This window comes from Odocoileus virginianus, chromosome 16, assembly GCF_023699985.2.
Source record: "Odocoileus virginianus isolate 20LAN1187 ecotype Illinois chromosome 16, Ovbor_1.2, whole genome shotgun sequence".
In the NCBI taxonomy this organism is placed as follows: Eukaryota; Metazoa; Chordata; class Mammalia; order Artiodactyla; family Cervidae; genus Odocoileus; species Odocoileus virginianus.
Window position 1 is genome coordinate 39,944,052 of NC_069689.1, and position 12,321 is coordinate 39,956,372.

The window sequence follows — 12,321 nt, forward strand, 5'->3', positions numbered from 1 at the left end:
CAACAGGGAGTTCCTTTGAATATTATCAAGGTACTCTGAGGATAAAGATGCCAGGGCTTTAAGGGAACTCTATTAAGATGTTGGTTGCTTTCTTGCCCAAACCTGGGGATACAGGATATGAGCCCAGGGTGGACAGACCATTAGTCAAACATTGGTCCTGTTTGTAGGTTGCAGTAAAGGCAGCAGCAAGCTGATATTTCAGCATCTTTCAGAGGATGACAGTTTGAGTTTTTTCCCTGGGTTCAGAAGGTATTTTTGCTGCTTGCTAGTTGACAGTGAGGGCTTATGTACTGGAAAGTGTAACACAAAGGAGGTTTCAGGACCAAATGGTGCCAAGAACCAAAATTACTTAGAGGGACAAAAATATCCATTGAACTTGGCATCCAGTAGGGAGAAAGAGAGAAATCTAAAAAGAAGCTACTGGTTACCAGATCTTAAGTTAAAAGTGATTGCAAAATCAAATGGGATACCGTTCATGAAAGTATCTTGTGTCCTGCTGCACAGGTACTCTACTGAATAAGGCATAATTTAGCAGCTCTATGGAGAAGGAAAAAGCACCCCACTCCAGTATTCTTGCCTGGAGAATCCCAGGGATGGGGGAGCCTGGTGGGCTGCTGTCTATGGGGTCACACAGAGTCGAACACGACTGAAGTGACTTACCAGCAGCAGCAGCAGCTCTAAGTGAGACTCCAAAGTACCCATTAAGGTCTTCCTAATAAACAGACAGAGGGATCTCCCTGTGGCTAAGATTCCACCTTCTGCAATCCCTATCAAGCTACCAACAGTATTTTTCACAGAACTAGAACAAATAATTTCAGTTTGAATGAAAATGCAAAAAACCTCGAATAGCCAAAGTAATCTTGAGAAAGAAGAATGGAACTGGAGGAATCAACCTGCCTGACTTCAGAATATACTACAAAGCCACAGTCATCAAGACAGTATGGTACTGGCACAAAGACAGAAATAGAGATCAATGGAACAGAATAGAAAGCCCAGAGATAAATCCACAAACCTATGGACACCTTATCTTCGACAAAGGAGGCAAGGATATACAATGGAAAAAAGACAACCTCTTTAACAAGTGGAGCTGGGAAACCTGGTCAACCACCTGTAAAAGAATGAAACTAGAACACCTTCTAACACCATACACAAAAATAAACTCAAAATAGATTAAAGATCTAAATGTAAGACCGGAAACTATAAAACTCCTAGAGGAGAACATAGGCAAAACACTCTCCGACATAAATCACAGCAGGATCCTCTATGACCCACATCCCAGAATTTCAGAAATAAAAGCAAAAATAAACAAATGGGATCTAGTGAAACTTAAAAGCTTTTGCACAACAAAGGAAACTCTAAGCAAGGTGAAAAGACAGCCCTCAGATTGGGAGAAAATAATAGCAAATGAAGCAACAGACAAAGGATTAATCTCAAAAATATACAAGCAACTCCTCCAGCTCAACTCCAGAAAAATAAATGACCCAATCAAAAAATGGGCCAAAGGTCTAAACAGACATTTCTCCAAGGAAGACATACAGATGGCTAACAAACACATGAAAGGATGCTCAACATCACTCATTATCAGAGAAATGCAAATCAGAAAAACCACAATGAGATACCATTACACTCCAGTCAGGATGGCTGCTATCCAAAAGTCTACAAGCAATAAATGCTGGAGAGGGTGTGGAGAAAAGGGAACCCTCTTACACTGTCGGTGGGAATGCAAATTAGTGCAGCCGCTATGGAGAACAGTGAGGAGATTCCTTAAAAAACTGGAAATAGAACTGCCATATGACCCAGCAATCCCACTTCTGGGCATGCACACCGAGGAAACCAGATCTGAAAGAGACACGTGCACCCCAATGTTCATCGCAGCACTGTTTATAATAGCCAGGACATGGAAGCAACCTAGATGCCCATCAGCAGATGAATGGATAAGGAAGCTGTGGTACATATACACCATGGAATATTACTCAGCCATTATAAAGAATTCATTTGAATCAGTTCTAATGAGATGGATGAAACTGGAGCCCATTATACAGAGTGAAGTAAGCCAGAAAGATAAAGACTAATACAGTATACTAACATATATATATGGAATTTAGAAAGATGGCAACGATAACCCTATATGCAAAACAAAAAAAGAGACACAGATGTACAGAACAGGCTTTTGGACTCTGTGGGAGAAGGCGAGGGTGGGATGTTTTGAGAGAACAGCATCGAAACATGTATATTATCTAGGGTGAAACAGATCACCAACCCACGCTGGATGCATGAGACAAGTGCTTGGGCCTGGTGCACTGGGAAGACCCAGAGGAATCAGGTGGAGAGGGAGGTGGGAGGGGGGATAGGGACGGGGAATACATGTAAATCCATGGCTGATTCATGTCAATGTATGACAAAAAGCACTACAATATTGTAAAGTAATTAGCCCCCAACTAATAAAAATAAATGGAAAAAAAAAAGAATCCACCTCTGAAGCAGGGAACACAAGTCGACCCCTGGCTGGGGAAGTAAGACCCCATGCTGCGGGGCACCTAAGCCTGCACACTGCAGCTGCTGCACACACCTGCACCCTCGAGCCTCTGCTTGGCAACGAGGGAAGCCAGCTCGCAACAGCTAGAGAAAGTCCACCTGCCAAAAGGAAGACCCAGCATAGCCATTAAATAAATAATAAAAAACAAACATATGAAATCCTTGGCAGCATCTGTGATGTGGTATATGTATCATGGGGTAAACTGTACACTGTGAATCTTGCAGGATTTATCTGCAAGACTCTGCTTGCCTTTTTTTTTTGTGATAATGCTGATGATGATAATGGTGACTGTGACAACTGTTTCTAGGTGCTCACCTGGCCAATTCTTAGCAGTCCCTGCATGCTCAGAGCTGCCCTAGTTTTGGATGTGTGGGTGCATGATGTGCCAGTCCTTTTAGTGCATGAAGCCTCAGCCGTAAGCTCATCCCACCTCTCAGAATGCTGAGTCACACATCCAGCTGTTCTGGTCTGAGGGTTTCTCTAACACCCCCATCAAACAGTAAATGTTGGTTGCGTGAAACTTGCCTTACATAAAAGGTTGGGTGTGCCAGTCTGTTGGAGGCAGAACTGGAAGGTCTAGGGACACATAGTGTAGGAAAACAAATATTTAGGAAAGTGTCAGTCCTTTCTACCTGGCTCCAGTCCTTGCTAATATTAATATAGATAGGTAAACTTTATTGTTCAGACAGGCCAGACACTGTGCTAAATGCTTTACACCATTAATCTTTATTCTGAGATAGACATTATTACCCCACCCCCAATTATGTGGAAGGCTAAGACAGGATAAACAACTTGCCTAATAGCACACATTAATAAGCAACAGAACCAAGACTTTAAGGCAGATCATTTGTCTCCAAAGACCTTATACTTAAGCCCTAACCATATACTAACAGTATAGGAACAGTTCATATTCATAACACAGCTTTGGATTATTATTCAGGCTTGCTGATTTTACCGAGGCTATAAACTCCTTTCCCCAGCCAATATTTCCTGCCTACCTGCCTTAACTTTACTGAACAAAGGCATCCATTTTCACTGTTGAATGGGAGGCCCTTGGTAAATACTCAATAGATATTTGTTGAATGAATGCATGCCTGCATGTTTTCTGTGAGTCACTAAAGAGTATTCACTCTGTTGGAAGCTCCCAAGTAAGGCATGGTGACTCCTGATATGCAGATAGAACTCCAAGGAGCAACAAGGAATATTTAGGAAAAAAGATAACTAGAAATGCTGTTCTTCTACCTGTTGTGGTTTGTTACTTTTTCTTTTTATTATTGAAATATAGTTGATACTCAGTATTATATTAGTTCAGGTGTATGGCGCTGTTGTTGTTGTTCAGTTGCTCAAGCGTGTCTGACTCTTTTTGACCCCATGGACTGCAGCACATCAGGCTTCCCTGTCCTTCACTATATCTCCTGGAGTTTGCTCAAGCTCATGTCCATTGAGATGGTGATGCCATCCTCTGTCTCACTTCTACTCCTGCCTTCAATCTTTCTCAGCATCAGGATCTTTTCCACTGAGTCAGCTCTTGGCATCAGGTGGCCAAACACTGGAGCTTCAGCTTCAGCATCAGTTCTTCCAATGAATATTTAGGACTGATTTCCTTTAGGATGGACTGGTTTGATCGCCTTGCTGTCCAATAGTCTTCTCCAGCACCACAGATAGAAAGCATCAATTCTTTACTGCTCAGCCTTCTTTATGGTACAACTCTCACATCGGTACATGACTACTAGAAAAACCATAGCTTTGACTATATGGATCTCTGTTGGCAAAGTGATATATTTGCTTTTTAATATGCTGTCTAGTGATGTTAGGAAGCATCACTTTGAACGAAGTCAGTGGAGGTGATGGAATTACAGTTGAGCTATTACAAATCCTAAAAGATGATGCTGTGAAAGTGCTGAACTCAATGCATCACCAAATTTGGAAAACTCAACAGTGGCCACAAAACTGGAAAAGGTCAGTTTTCATTCCAGTTCCAAAGAAAGGCAATGCCAAAGAATGATCAAACTACCACACAATTGCACTCATCTCACACACTAGCAAAGTAATGCTCAAAATTCTCCAAGCCAGGATTCAACAATATGCGAACCATGAACTTCCAGATGCTCAAGCTGGATTTAGAAAAGGCAGAGGAACCAGAGATCAAATTGCCAGCATCTTTTGGATCATCGAAAAAGCAAGAGAGTTCCAGAAAAACATCTATTTCTGCTTTATTGACTATGTCGAAGCCTTTGACTGTGTGGGTCACAGCAAACTGTGGAAAATTCTTTAAGAGATGGGAATACCAGACCAACTGACCTGTCTCTTGAGAAATCTGTATGGAGGCCAGGAAACAACAGTTAGAACTGGACATGGAACAACAGACTGGCTCCAAATAGGAAGAAGAGTACATCAAGACTGTATACTGTCACCCTGCATATTTAACTTATACGCAGAGCACATCATGAGAAATGCTGGGCTGGATGAAGCACAGGCTGGAATCAAGATTGCTGGGAGAAATATCAATAACCTCAGATATGCAGATGACACCACCCTTATGGCAGAAAGTGAAGAAGAACTAAAGAACCTTTGGCTGAAAGTGAAAGAGGAGAATAAAAAAGTTGGCTTAAAGCTCAACATTCAGAAAACTAAGATCATGGCATCTGGTCCCATCACTTCACGGCAAATAGATGGGGAAACAGTGGAAACAGTGGCTGACTTTATTTTCTTGGGCTCCAAAATCTCTGCAGTTGGTGATTGCAGCCCTGAAATTAAAAGACATTTACTCCTAGGAAGAAAACCAATGACCAACTCAGACAACATATTAAAAAGCAGGAGCATTACTTTGCCAACAAAGATCTGTCTAGTCAAAACTTTGGTTTTTCCGGTAGTCATGTATGGATGTGAGGGTTGGACTATAAAGAAAGCTGAGCACTGAAGAATTGATGCTTTTGAACTGTGGTGTTGGAGAAGACTCTTGAGAGTCCCTTGGACTGCCAGGAGATCCAACCAGCCCATCCTAAAGGAAATCAGTCCTGAATATTCATTGGAAGGACCGATGCTGAAGCTGAAACTCCAATACTTTGGCCACCTGATGCGAAGAGCTGATTCCTTGGAAAAGACCCTGATGCTGGGAAATATTGAAGGCCAGAGGAGAAGGGGACGACAGATGGTTGAACGGTTTTACCAACTCAATGGACATGAGTTTGGGTAAACTTCAGGAGGTGATGATGGACAGGGAAGCCTGGTGTGCTGCAGGCCATGGGGTTGCAAATAGTTGGACATGACTGAGTGGCTGAACTGAACTGAGGTTTGTCCCAGCTTTTCTTCCAGGGAGCAAGTGTCTTTTAATTTCAAGGCTGCAATCACAGTCCACAGTGATTTTAAAGTTTGATAAAATAGTCTGTCATTGTTTCCATTTTTTCTACATTCATTTGCCATGAAGTGATGGAACTGGATGCACAGTGATTTGGTTTGACACTTGCAAAAATTTTGAAATAATCACTGCCATATCTAGTACCATCTAGTAACCATCTTTCCACATACAAAGTTATTACACTGACCAAATTCCTTATGCTGTGTCTTACATCCCTGTGGCTTATTTTGTAACTAGATATTTGTACCTCTTAATCCCCTTCACGTATCTCATGCCTCCTTCAACTCAATTCCCCTTCTGGTAATCACCCATTTGTACTCTGTTCCTATAAGTCTGTTTCTGTTTTGATCCATTTGCTTATTTGTTTTGTTCTTACAATTCACATATGAGACCATACAATATTTGCCTTTCTCCATCTGACTTATTTCACTTAGCATGATACCTCCCTAGATGCATCCATACTGACACCAATGGCAAGAGTTTATTTTTTTGAGGCTGAGTAATATTTCATCGCAGGTGTGTATCACATCTTCATCTGTTCATCTGTTGATTTAGGGTGCTTCCACATCTTGATTATTATAAATAATGCTCCTATTAACATAGAGGTGCATGTATATTTTAAAATTGGTTTGGTTTTTGTTTTCTTTGGGTAAATACCCAGAAATGAATTGCTTGGTCATATGGCAACTCTATTTTTAATATTCATACTGTTTTCATAATGGCTGTACCAACTTACATTCCCACCAACAATGGACAAGGGTTCTGTCTTCTCCACATCCTCACCAACATTTGCTGTTTCTCATTTTTTGATCATAGACATTCTGACAAGTGTGAGGTAATATCTTATTGTGGTCTTGATTTGCATTTCCCTGATGATTAGCATATTTTCGTGTGTCAGCCATCTGTAAGTTTTCTGTGGAAAAATGCCTATTTATGTCCTCTGCCAGTTTAAAATCCAGTTGTTTGCTTTTTGATGCTGAATTGCATGAGTTCTTTATATATTGTTTATATTAATTCTTTACTAGATATATCTCTCACAAATATGTTCCCTCATTCAGTAGGTGGCCTTTGCATTTTGTTAATAGCTTCCTTCACTGTGCCAAAACTTTTTAGCTTGATGTAATTCAATTTGTTTATTTTTGCTTTTGTTTCCCTTGCCTAAAGAGATATACCTAAAATAAATTTCTAAAACTAATGCTGCTTATATTTTATTCCTAGGAGTTTTAAAGTTTTTCATCTTACATTAAAGTCTTTGATGCATTTTAGTTTGTTTTTGTGTATGGTATTAGAAAGTAGTCCAGTTTGATTTTTTTGCAAGTAGCTATACAGTTTTCCCAACACCAACTATTGAAGAGGATGTCTTTTCCTCATTAAATATTCTTGCCTCCTTTGTCATTGATTAATTGACCATACAAGTGTGAGTTCATTTCTGGGAGCTCTATTTTGTTCCTTTGATCTTTGTGTCTGTTTTTGTCCCAGTACCATAATATTTTGAGTTGTGTAACTTTATAGTATAGCTTGAAATCAGGAGGCATGATACTCCTAACTTTGGTCTTCTTTCTCAAGATTGCTATTCAGGGTCTTTTGTGTTTCCATAACAATTTTAGAATAATTTGTTCTAGTGAAAAATGCCATTCATACTTTAATAGGGGATTGCATTGAATCGGTAGATTGTCTTGGGTAGTGTGTTCATTTTAATAATATTAATTCTTCCAATCCATGAGTATGTTATATCTTTCCATTTGTTTGTGTTGTTTTCAATTTCTCTCATTAGCATCTTATAAGTTTTTTGTTGTTTTTACCTCCTTGGTTAGATTTTACTCATCCTCATTATAATAGTTTGCTATAAGTGTAAAAAAGCACAATAGCTTTTTTAAAATTCACTGTGTATCCTGAAACTTTACTAAATTCACTTATTAGTTCTCATAGTATTTTGGTGGTGTCTTTAGGATTTTCTATGTATGGTGTCATGTCATTTGCAAACAGTGATAGTGTTGCTTATTTCTTTTCAATTTGTATTCCTTTTATTTCTTTTTCTTGTTTGGTTGCTGAAGCTAAGACTTCCAATACTATGTTGAATAAAAGTGATGAAAGTAGGCATCTGTATCTTATTTTTAATCTTAGAGGAAATGCTTTCATCTTTTGCCATTGAGTATGATACTGCCTGTGGCTTTGTTATTACATATATGGCTTTTATTATGTTGAGGTATGTTCCCTTTAATTCACTTTGTTAAGAATTTTTATAATAAATATGTATTGAATTTTATCAAAAGCTTTTCCTGCATCTATTGAGATGATCATATAATTTTTATTCTTCAACTTGCTAATGTGGTGTATCACATTGACTGATTTGCAAGTACTGAACTGTCCTCACATCCTTAGGGTAAATCCCACTTGATCATGGTATATGATTATTTTGATATTTTAATTTAGTTTGATATTATTTTGTTGAGAATTTTTGCATCTACATTTATCAGTGATATTGATGCCATAAAGCTCGTCCTCTGTGCACTGATGCCAAATCAAATTTTGGAGACTGAGTTTTGGTGAAGTAGAAAAAGAATATCTTTATTGCTTTGCCAGGCAAAGGGGGAAACAGTGGACTTCTGTCCTCAAAAACTATGTGTCCTGACTCAGGGGAATTTGGTGAGGAATTTTAGGTCAATGGTTCAACGGTGGGATTGCTGATAAGTTTAGGGTATGCACAGGGCCTTCTAATTTGGTTTCAGACAGGGTCTACACTCTTCTAATCTGGTTTCAGACAATCTTCTTGAAGAGATTCTCTGGTTCCTTTAATCTTGCCTCAGATGGTTTCTTGACTACTTCTCTCTCAATTAGTAACTGTTCTAGTCTTCCCTTTGGAACTAAGGGAATGTCATAGAGGTTTGGGTCTGTTCCTTACAAATAAGAAGGCTTCCATGCCCAGGAACCCCACAGGGTTCTACTTAATTTTAATATTATTCTGAAATTCTCTCTCTCTCTCTCTCTGTGGTGTCTTTGTCTCATTTTGTTATCATGACAATGCCAGCTTCATAGAATGAATTCAGAAGCACTCTTTTGTCTTCACTTTTCTGGAATACTTTGAGAAGGATAGACATTAATTAACTTTAAATGTCTGGTATATTTCACTTGTGAAGCCTTAGACAATAATTCACTTTAAATGTCTGGTATATCTCACTTGTGAAGCCATCTGATTCTGGACTTTTGTTTGTTGGGAGATTTTAAAGTTACTGATCCAATTTCATTACTGGCAATTGTTCTGTTCACATTTTCTATTTTTTTCTGGATTTAATTTTGTCAGATCATATGTTTCTAGGAATATATACATTTTTTCCTAAGTTGTCCATTTTATTGCTTTATAATTGCTTGTAATAATCTCCTATGATCCTATGTATGTCTATGGTATCTGTTACATCTCCTTCATCTCTCATTTTATATATTTGAGTCCTCTCCCTGTTTTACTTGATGAGTCTGGCCAAAGTTTTATTAATTTTGTTTACCTTTTCAAAGAACCAGCTCTTATTTCATTGAATTTTCTATAGTCTGTCTATATTTTATTTCTGTTCTTGTCTTCATTATTTCTTTCCTTCTACTAATTTTAGATTTTGTTTATTCCTTTTTTCTAGTTGATATGATTTTAATTTTCTTAAATTTTTTGAGTTGTTTTGTGGCCTAACATATGATCTATCCAGGAGAATGTTCCAAGAACTTGAAAAGAATGTATATTCTGTTGCTTATAGATGGCATGTTCTCGCTATATATTTGTTAATTCCATTTGATCTAATGTTCATTTAGGGCCCGTGCTTCCTTATTCATTTTCTGTCTGGATGATCTATTCATTCATGTATATGGAGTGTTAAAGTCCCTATTATATTACTATTAACTTTTCCCTTTATGTTTCTTAATATTAGCTTTATATACTTAGGTGTTCCTTTGTTAGGTAACGTATATTTACAATTGCTATATCTTTTTGTTTGATCCTTTTATAATTATGTAATGTTCATCTTTCTCTTGTTATAGTCATTGTCTCACTTTTATTTTAAATTTTTGACTTTTTATTTTATATTAGAGTATAACCAATTAACAGTGTGGTGATAGTTTCAGGTGCACAGCAGAGCAACTCAGCCATAAATATATATGTATCCATTCTCCTCCAAATCTCCCCCATCCAGGCTGCCATGTAACAGTAAGCAGAATTCCTTGTCCTCTGCAATAGGTACTGATTGGTTATTCATTTAAAATATAGCAGTGTGTACATGGTGACCTCAAACTCCCTAATTATTCCCTCCTCCAACCTTCCCCTGGTAACCATAAGATCATTCTCTAAGTCTGTGAGTCCATTTCTGCTTTGTAAATAAGTTTATTTGTATAATTTATTTTTAGATTCTGCATATAAGGGATATTATATATTTCTCTTTCTGTCTGACTTATTTCACTCAGTATGACAATCTCTAAGTCCATCTATGTTGCGGCAAATGACGTTATTTCATTCTTCTTGATGGTTGAGTAATATTCCATTGAGGGGTTTCCCTGGTAGCTCAGATAGTAAAGAATCTGCCTGCAATGCAGGAGACATGAGATATGTACCATATTTCTTTACTCATTCTCTGTCAATGAACGTTTAGGTTGCTTCCATGTCTTGGCTATTGCAAAGAGTACCGCAATGAACATTGGGGTGTATGAATCCTTTTGGATCATATTTTTCTCTGGATATATGTCCAGGAATCAAGCAATAGGATCACAGACTGATATACAGCTCTATTGTTAGTTTTTAAAGGAACTTCCGTACTGTTCTCCATAGTGGTTGTACCAATTTAAATTCTCACCAACAGTGTAGGAAGGTTCCCTTCTCTCCACACCTTCTCCAGGATTTATTGTTTGTGGATTTTTTATGATAGCCATTTTGACTGGTGTGAGATGATATCTCAACATAGTTTAGATTTGTATTTCTCTAATAATTAGTGATATTGAACATTTTCCATGTGCTTCTTGGTCATATGTATGTCTCTGAGAAATGTCTATTTAGGTTTTCTGCCCATTTTTTTGATAGAGTTATTTGTTTTGATGATATTAAGCCTCATGAGCTGTGTGTAAATTTTGGAGACTAATCTCTTGGTTATATCATTTGCAAATGTTTTCTCCCAATCTGTGGGTTGTCTTTTCATTTTGTTTATGTCTTCCTTTGCTGTGTAAAAGCTTTTGAGTTTAATTTGGTTGCATTTGTTTATTTTTGCTTTTATTACCATTATTCTGGGAGTTAGATCGAAAAAGATCTTGCTGCAATTTATGAGAGTCAGATTCCCTGGGGATTCCCAGTCACTTTGCAACATCAGGAGAACTTCTTTGGTATTGTTCTCCAGTTTATGGGTCTCCCACCAGGTGGTGTGGAATTTGATTTTAACATGATTGTGTCCCTCCTAACATCTTCTTATGGCTTCTTCTTTGTCCTTGGACATGGGGTATCTATTTTTGGTGGATTCCAGCATCCTCCTGATTATGGTCATTCGATAGCTAGTTGTGATTTTGGTGTTCTCATAGGAGAAGATGAATGCATGTCCTTCTACTCCAATCTTGATTGCTCCATCAAGATGGCCTTTGAAGGGCAGTGGAATTTGATTGCAGAGCTTCCACAGGACTGGGAGAAACAGAGACTCTTCAAGGGCATAAACAAAATGTGTGACGACCTGGGGTGGTGGAGGTGGAAGGGAGGAGTGGGAAGCAGGTTCAAGAGGGAGAGGACTATGTATGCCTATGGCTGATTCATGTTAATGTATGGCAGAAGCCAACACATATTGTAAAGCAACTATTTTTCAATTAAAAATGAATAAATTAAAAAAAAAACAAGCAAACAAAACCCAAAAACCTTGTGCACACCAGGACTCAGGGGAAAGGAGCAGTGATCCTATAGGAGACTGAGCCAGACCTGCCTGTGAGTGTCTGAGGGTCTCCTGCAGAAGTGTGGGTTGGCAGTGGCCTGCTCTGGGGACAGAGACATTGGCAGCAGCAGTCCTGGGAGGTGGCGGCGGTTTGGTTGCTCAGTCATGTCCAACTCCTGCGACTGCATGGACTGTAACCTGCCAGGCTCCTCTGTCCATGGGATTCTCCAGGCAAGAATACTGGAGTGGGTTGCCCTTTCCTTCTCCAGGGAATCTTCCTGACCCGGGAATTGAACCCAGGTCTCCTGCATTGTAGGCAGATTCTTTACCAACTGACCTACAAGGGAAGCCTCCTGGGAGGTGAGTGCTGGCATAAGTCCTCATTTTAATAAAATTATTTATTTATTATTTTTGGCTATGCTGGGTCTTCATTGCTGAGGTTTTTATTTGTTTTATTTGAAAGGTTTTATAGAATTTTGTGGTTTTCTGTTATACATCAACAAGAATCAGCTTGTGGCATGATTCTTACTAGTTACTACCCTCTAGTTGTG